A 7,446-nucleotide genomic window follows, 5' to 3' on the forward strand; every position below is an offset into this window, starting at 1 on the left:
ATAGATGAGAAAACTGCTAACAATAGATAGGAAAACTTTCATAAAAAGTAGCAGAACTTGGGCTTGGAGCCAAATCTCAAACAGTGACATTTGTCAAGTCTCTATTAAGAGCAGCGTGGCTCAGAGGAAAGAGTCCGGGCTTGGGAGTCAGAGGTCATGGGTTCTAATCCTGCTCCACCACATGTCTGCTGTGTGACCTTGGGCAAGTCACTTAACTTCGGAGCCTCAGTTACCTCATCTGTGAAATGGGGATTAAGACTGTGAGCCCCACGTGGGACAACGTGATCACCTTGTACCCCCCCAACACTTAGAACAGTGCTTCACACATAGTAAGTGCTTAATAAGTGCCATCATTATTAAGAGCAGAACACTGTACTGGTTGCTTAGGTGAAGCAGCCTGGTCTAGCAAAAACAGCACAAATCTCTGTGCCTCAGTTACCTCATCTGTAAAATGGGGATGGAGACTGTAAGTTCTACGTGGGACATGGACTGCATCCAGCCTGATTAGCTATCCCAGCACTCAGCACAGTGCTTTGCACATGGTAAATGCTTAAATACCATAAGAAATTTAAAAAAACATATCTTGGAGCCAGAAGACCTGGGTTCTAATCCCAGTTTTGCCATTTGTCTGCTGTATGACTCCAGGTAAGTCATTTAATTTCTTTAAATTTCTTTCCTCATATGTAAAATGAGGATTAAATATACACTTTTCCCTCCTAAACAGTGAACCCCATGTGGGACAGAGACTGTGTCTAAACTGATCATTTTTCATCTACCCCAATACTTACATTCACATTTACTCTTTATTACCAGAAGTAAAATACACACTTCCTGGCTTCGAGGCACTAATCTGGTTTGGGGCAAGGTGAAATGTACTGATAAATTATTTGGGGAGGAAGGAGAACAAGAATAGAATAGCACAGTGCTTGGAGTATAACATCTGTATTATCATAGATTGTACTAAAAATATGTTGGTATGAAATATATATGACTTGGTTTGACATGGTTTAAGATTTGGGGAAGTAATTCAGGAGGGCTTCCTAGAAGAGTTAGACTTTTCAGAGGCCTGGGGAAAATGGCTCATTGGATTTGAAGTTTTCCCAATTCCAATCATTTCCAGTAGACAACAACGTCCTCCACTGAAGTGATGGAAATGTACTTTAAAAGCAAATTGTTTCAAAGTGATACGCTGGAAAGAGCACTTGGCAAGGAACCAGATGACCTGGGCTCTAGCCCAACTTTTCCATGCACTCATTGTGTGGCCTTAAGCAGGATACTCAACTTTGTGCCCAGCTTTCCCATCTGTAAAATAGAGATAATTCTGTACATTATATGGATGTTGAAAGGACAGATGAGATTGGGCACATGTCAAAGGTATGCTTGAGTATCTCAAAATGATTGGCCTCTGGGAGGCCTTCTCTGATTATATTCCACCAGGTGGTACAGAGCATTTATGGGTTACTTCCTCTGCTTGGCTCTCTGGGCAGAACGTTACTGGTGGAAATTTCTGCCCATCTACCAGTTGAGGAAATGATTGGCAAAAACTCATTCATTCAATCATATTTGAGTGCTTACTGTGTGCAAAGCACTGTACTCAGTGCTTGGAAAAATAATAATAATAATAATGGTATTTGGTAAGCACTTACTATGTGCTAAGCATTGTTCTAAGCACTGGTGTAGATACAAGGTAATCAGATTGTCCCAAGTGAGACTCACAGTCTTAGTCCCCATTTTACAGATGAGATCACAGAGGCGCAGATAAATTAAATGACTTGCCCAAAGTCACACAGCTGACAAGTGGCAGAGGGGAGATTAGAACCCATGACCTCTGACTCCCAAGCTCATGCTCTTTCCCTTAAGCCATGCTGGAAAGTACAATTCAACAATAGAGAGAGACAATCCCTGCCTATACCAGGCTTACAGTCTGGAGGGGGGAGACGGACATCAAAACAAACAGGCATCAATATAAAAACAAAATTATAGATATATACAGAAGTGCTGTGTGGCAGGGGAGGGGGAATGGCAAAGGGAGTGAGTTGAGGTGACGCAGAAGTGAGGGGGAGCTGACGAAAAGGGGGCTTAATCTGGGAAGGCCTCTTGGAGGAGGTGTACCTTCAGTGGGGCTTAAAGGGAGTCTTGAGAAGGAGAGGATGATTATTAGGCAGATTTGAGGGAAGATGGGCATTCCAGGGCACAGGTAACCTGGGCCAGAGGTGGATGGAGGGACAAGCAAGATCGAGGCACAGTGAGAAGGTTAGCACCAGAGGAGTAGAGTGTGAGGGCTGGAATGTAGGAGACAAGGGATGTGAGGTTAGAAGGGGCAAAGTGATGGAGAGCTTTGAAGTCAATTGTGAGGAGTTTTTGTTTGATATGGAGGTTGATAGGCAACCACTGGGGATTTTTGAGGGGGGTGACATGCGCTGAACATTTCTGTAGAGAGATAATCCAGACAATTCATTTCCTCTCCATCCAAACTGCTACCCTGCTAGTTCAATCTCTCACCCTTTCCCGACTGGATTACTGCATTAGCCTCCTCTCCGATCTCCCATCTTCCTTTCTCTCCCCACTTCAATCCATACTTCACACTGCTGCCCAGATTGTCTTTGTGCAGAAATGCTCTGGGCATGTTACTCCCCTCCTCAAAAGTCTCCAGTGGCTACCAATCAACCTACGCATCAGGCAAAAACTCCTCACCCGCGGCTTCAAGGCTGTCCATCACTTCACCCCCTCCTACCTCACCTCCCGTCTCTCCTTCTACAGCCAAGCCCGCACCCTCTGCTCCTCTGCTGCTAATCTCCTCACTGTGCCTCGTTATCGCCTGTCCCGCCATCGACCCCCGGCCCACGTCCTCCCCCTGGCCTGGAATGCCCTCCCTCTGCACATCCGCCAAGCTAGCTCTCTTCCTCCCTTCAAAGCCCTACTGAGAGCTCACCTCCTCCAGGAGGCCTTCCCAGACTGAGCCCCCTCCTCTCTCCCCCTCCCCATCCCCCCCACCTTACCTCCTTCCCCTCCCCACAGCACCTGTATATATGTTTGTACGTATTTATTATTGTATATATTTTATTTGTACATATTTATTCTATTTATTTTGTTAATATGTTTTGTTGTCTGTCTTCCCATTCTAGACTGTGAGCCCGCTGTTGGGTAGGGACCATCTCTATATGTTGCCAACTTGTACTTCCCAAGCACTTAGTACAGTGCTCTGCACACAGTAAGCACTCAATAAATACAATTGAGTGAATGAATGAACAACAGAGTGAAGTATGGACTGAAGTGGGTTGCTTCCTCTGCTTGGTTTCCTGGACAGGAAGCAGCGTGTCCTAGTGGATAGAGCATAGTTTGGGAGTCAGAAGGACCTGGGGTCTAATCCCTGCTCCACCACTTGTGCGTTGTGTGAACCTGGGCAATCACTTAACTTCTCTGTACCTCAGTTACCTCATCTGTAACATGGGGATTTAGACTGTGCGCCCCATTTGAGAAGCATTCATTCATTCAATATTTATTGAGCACTTACTGTGTGCAGAGCATTGTACTAAGCGCTTGGGAAGTACAAGTTGGCAACATATAGACACGGTCCCTAGCCAACAGCAGGCTCACAATCTAGAAGGGGGAGACAGACAACACAAAACATGTAGACAGGTGTCAAAATCATCAGAACAAATAGAATTAAAGCTATAATAATAATAATAATGCCATTTATTAAGTGCTTACTATGTGCAAAGCACTGTCCTAAGTGCTGGGGAGGTTACAAGGTAATCAGGTTGTCCTACGTGAGGCGGGGCGGGGAGCTCACAGTCTTAAATCCCCATTTTACAGATGAGGTAACTGAGGCCCAGAAAAGTTAAGTGACTTGCCCAAAGTCACACAGCTGACAATTGGCAGAGCTGGGATATGAAACCACAATCTCCGGCTCCAAGCCCGGGCTCTTTCCACTTAGCCACGCTGCTTCTATATGCTATGTGCACATGTGCTTCTATGTGCTATATAATGATGTGCTATATGCACATCATTAACAAATTAAATAGAATAGTAAATATATACAAGTAAAATAAACAGAGTAATAAATCTGTACAAGTATATACAAGTGCTGTAGGGAGGGGAAGGAGGTAGGGCTGGGGGATGGGGAGAATGAGAGGAAAAAGGGGGCTCAGGCTGGGAAGGCCTCCTGGAGGAGGTGAGCTCTCAGTAGGGCTTTGGGGGGAGGAAGAGAGCTAGCTCGGCGGATGTGTGGAGGGAGGGCATTGCAGGACGGGAAAGGACGTGGGCCAGGGGTCGATGGCAGGACAGGCGAGAACAAGGTACGTTGAGGAGGTTAGTGGCAGAGGAGTGGAGGATGTGGGCTTGGCTGGAGAAAGAGAAAAGGGAGGTGAGGTAGGAGGGGGTGTGGTGACGGAGAGTCTTGAAGCTGAGAGTGAGAAGTTTTTGCTTGATTCGTAGGTTGATAGGCAGCCACAGGAGATTTTTAAGGAGGGGAGTTACACGCCCAGAGCGTTTCTGTACAAAGATCATCTGGGCAGCAGAGTGAAGTATAGACTGAAGTGGGGCAAGACAGGAGGATGGGAGATCAGAGAGGAGGCTGATGCAGTAATCCAGTCAGGAGAGGATGAGAGTGAACAAGAAAGGTAGTGGTTTGGATGGAGAGGAAAGGGCAGATCTTGGCAAAGTTGCAGAGGTGAGACCAGCAGGTTTTGGTGACTGATTGGATGTGTGGGGTGAACTAGAGAGTGGAGTCAAGGATGACACCAATGCTGCCGGCTTGTGAGACAGGAAGGATGGTAGTGCCATCTACAGTGACAGGAAAGACAGGGAGAAGGCAGGATTATGGAGGGAAGATAAAGAGTTCAGTCTTGGACATATTGAGTTTTAGATGGCGGGTTGGCATCCAGGTGGAGATGTCCTGAAGGCAAGAGGAGATACAAGCCTGGAGGGAGGGAGAGAGAGCAGGGGTAGAGATGTAGATTTGAGTGTCATCAGTGTAGAAGTGATAGCTGAAGCTGTGGGAGCAAATGGGTTCACCAAGAGAGTGAGTGTAGATAGAGAACAGAAGGGGACCAAGAACTGACCCTTGAGGAACCCCTACAGTAAGGGGATGGGAGGGGGAGGAGGAGCCCACAAAGGAGACTGAGAATGAATGGCTGGAGAGATAAGAGGAGAACCAGGAGAGGACGGAGTCTGTGAAGCCAAGGTTGGATAGCGTGTTGAGGAGAAGGGGGTGGTCCACAGTTTTGAAAGCAGCTGAGAGGTCGAGAAGGATTAGGACAGAGTAGGAGCCATTGGATTTGGCAAGAAGGAGGTCATTGGTGGCCTTTGAGAGGGCAGTTTCAATGGAGTGTAGGGGACGGAAGCCAGATTGGAGGGGATCAAGGAGACAGTTGGCATTGAGGAATTTGAGGCAGCCAGTGTAGACTGGTTGTAGGAGTTTGGAAAGGAAGGGAGATAGTGCGATAACTAGATGGAGAGGTGTGGTCAAGTGAGGATTTTTTTTTTTAGGTTGGGGGAGACATGGGCATGTTTGAAGGCAGAGGGGAAGGAACCAGTGGAGAGAGAGAGAGAGAGAGCAGTTGAAGATGGAAGTTAAGGAGAGGAGGAGGGAAGGAGCGAGAGATTTCATAAGAGGAGAGAGTGGGATCTGAAGCACAGGTGGATGGAGTAGCATTTGAGAGGAGGGAGGAGATCTCATCTGAAGATACTGCTGGGAAGGATGGGAGAGTAGCGGAGAGGGTTGGGAGCAGGGAGGTTGGAGAAGGGGGATGAGTGACTGTGGGGAGCTCAGACCTGATGGAGTTAATTTTACCAATGAAGTAGGAGGCCAGATCGTTGTGGGTGAGGGATGGAGGAGGGGGAGGAACAGGGGGCCTGAGAAGGGAGTTAAATGTACAAAAGAGATGATGGGGATGATGGACAGTGTGGCTTAGTGGAAAGAACCCAGGCTTGGGAGTTAGAGGCTGAGGCTTCTAATCCCAGCTCCGCCACTTGTTAGCTGTGTGACTTTGGGCAAGTCACAACTTCTCTGTGCCTCAGTTCCCTCATCTATAAAATGGGGATTAAGACTATGAGCCCCAAGTGGGACAACCTACTGACCTTGTATCTACCCCAGTGCTTAGCACATAGTAAGCACTTAACAAGTATCATCATTTTATTTATTACTTGGGGCATGAACTGTGTCAAACCTGATTACTTCTATCCACCCTAGTGCTTAGTACAGTGCTGAGCACATATTAAGTACTTAAATACCACAATTATTGTTATTACTAGGCTCTTACTGGTGAAAACATCAGCCCACCTACCTGGTGAGGATTTGATTTGCTGGAAGGAGGGAGAAAACAGAGGCGGCGGCTGCAGCCTTGCGGAGGGCATATCATGTTTCATAACCTTTAAAATGTCCTAAAGACCTTGAAGAAAACAGTTTTCATTGTTTTTTTTGGGGGGGTATGGTATTTTAGTGCTTATTATGTGCCAGGCATTGTTCTAAGTACTGTGGTAGCTACAAGGTAATCAGGTTGGACACAGTCCAGATCCCACATGGGGCTCACAGATTCAATCCCTTGAGATTGTGTTGTATGAAAGGAGAGAAGGTTAGCACCCCCCTTGAGAAGGATGGAAGAGGTCCTAGTGGCCTATACAACACATACATGGTTAAGGCATTGCCACCTACTTTGTGGCATTTAACCAAGTTTTTCCTATCCTGATTGGATTACTGCATCAGCCTCCTCTCTGATCTCCCATCCTCCTGTCTCTCTCCACTTCAGTCTATACTTCACGCTGCTGTCCGGATCATCTTTGTGCAGAAATGCTCTGGGCATGTTACTCCCCTCCTCAAAAATCTCCAGTGGCTGCCTGTCAACCTACACATCAAGCAAAAATTCCTCACTCTCGGCTTCAAGACTCTCTGTCACCGCGCCCCCTCCTAACTCACCTCCCTTTTCTCCTTCTCCAGCCCAGCCCACACCCTCCATTCCTCTGCCGCTAACCTCCTCACCGTACCTCATTCTCGCCTGTCCCGCTGTCGACCCCCAGCCCACGTCCTCCCCCTGGCCTGCAATGCCCTCCCTCCACACAAGTTCCAAGCTAGCTCTCTTCCTCCCTTCAAAGCCCTACTGAGAGCCCACCTCCTCCAAGAGGCCTTCTCACACTGAGCCACCTTTTTCCTCTCCTCCTCCCCATCCCCCCATCCATCCTACCTCCTTCCCCTCCCCACAGCACCTGTATATATGTTTGTACAGATTACTCTATTTTACTTGTACATATTTACTATTCTATTTATTTTGTTAATGACATACATTTAGCTTTAATTCTATTTGTTCTGACAACTTGACACCTGTCCACATGTTTAGACTGTGAGCCCATTGTTGGGTAGGGACTGTCTCTGTATGTTGCCAATTTGTACTTCCCAAGCGCTTAGTACAGTGCTCTGCACACAGTAAGTGCTCAATAAATACGATTGAA

The 7,446-nt window shown here is 47.0% G+C and overlaps 1 non-coding gene across 1 annotated transcript; it reads left to right on the forward strand.

Moving 5' to 3' along the window:
• The first annotated feature begins 6,553 nt into the window (after nucleotides 1-6,553).
• On the forward strand, nucleotides 6,554-6,681 carry LOC119927573. Its single transcript, XR_005450565.1, has one exon. It is a non-coding gene; the product is annotated as a U6atac minor spliceosomal RNA (small nuclear RNA).
• The last annotated feature ends 765 nt before the right edge of the window (nucleotides 6,682-7,446 follow it).

Source organism: Tachyglossus aculeatus, chromosome 4 (genome assembly GCF_015852505.1).
Source record: "Tachyglossus aculeatus isolate mTacAcu1 chromosome 4, mTacAcu1.pri, whole genome shotgun sequence".
Lineage (NCBI taxonomy): Eukaryota > Metazoa > Chordata > Mammalia > Monotremata > Tachyglossidae > Tachyglossus > Tachyglossus aculeatus.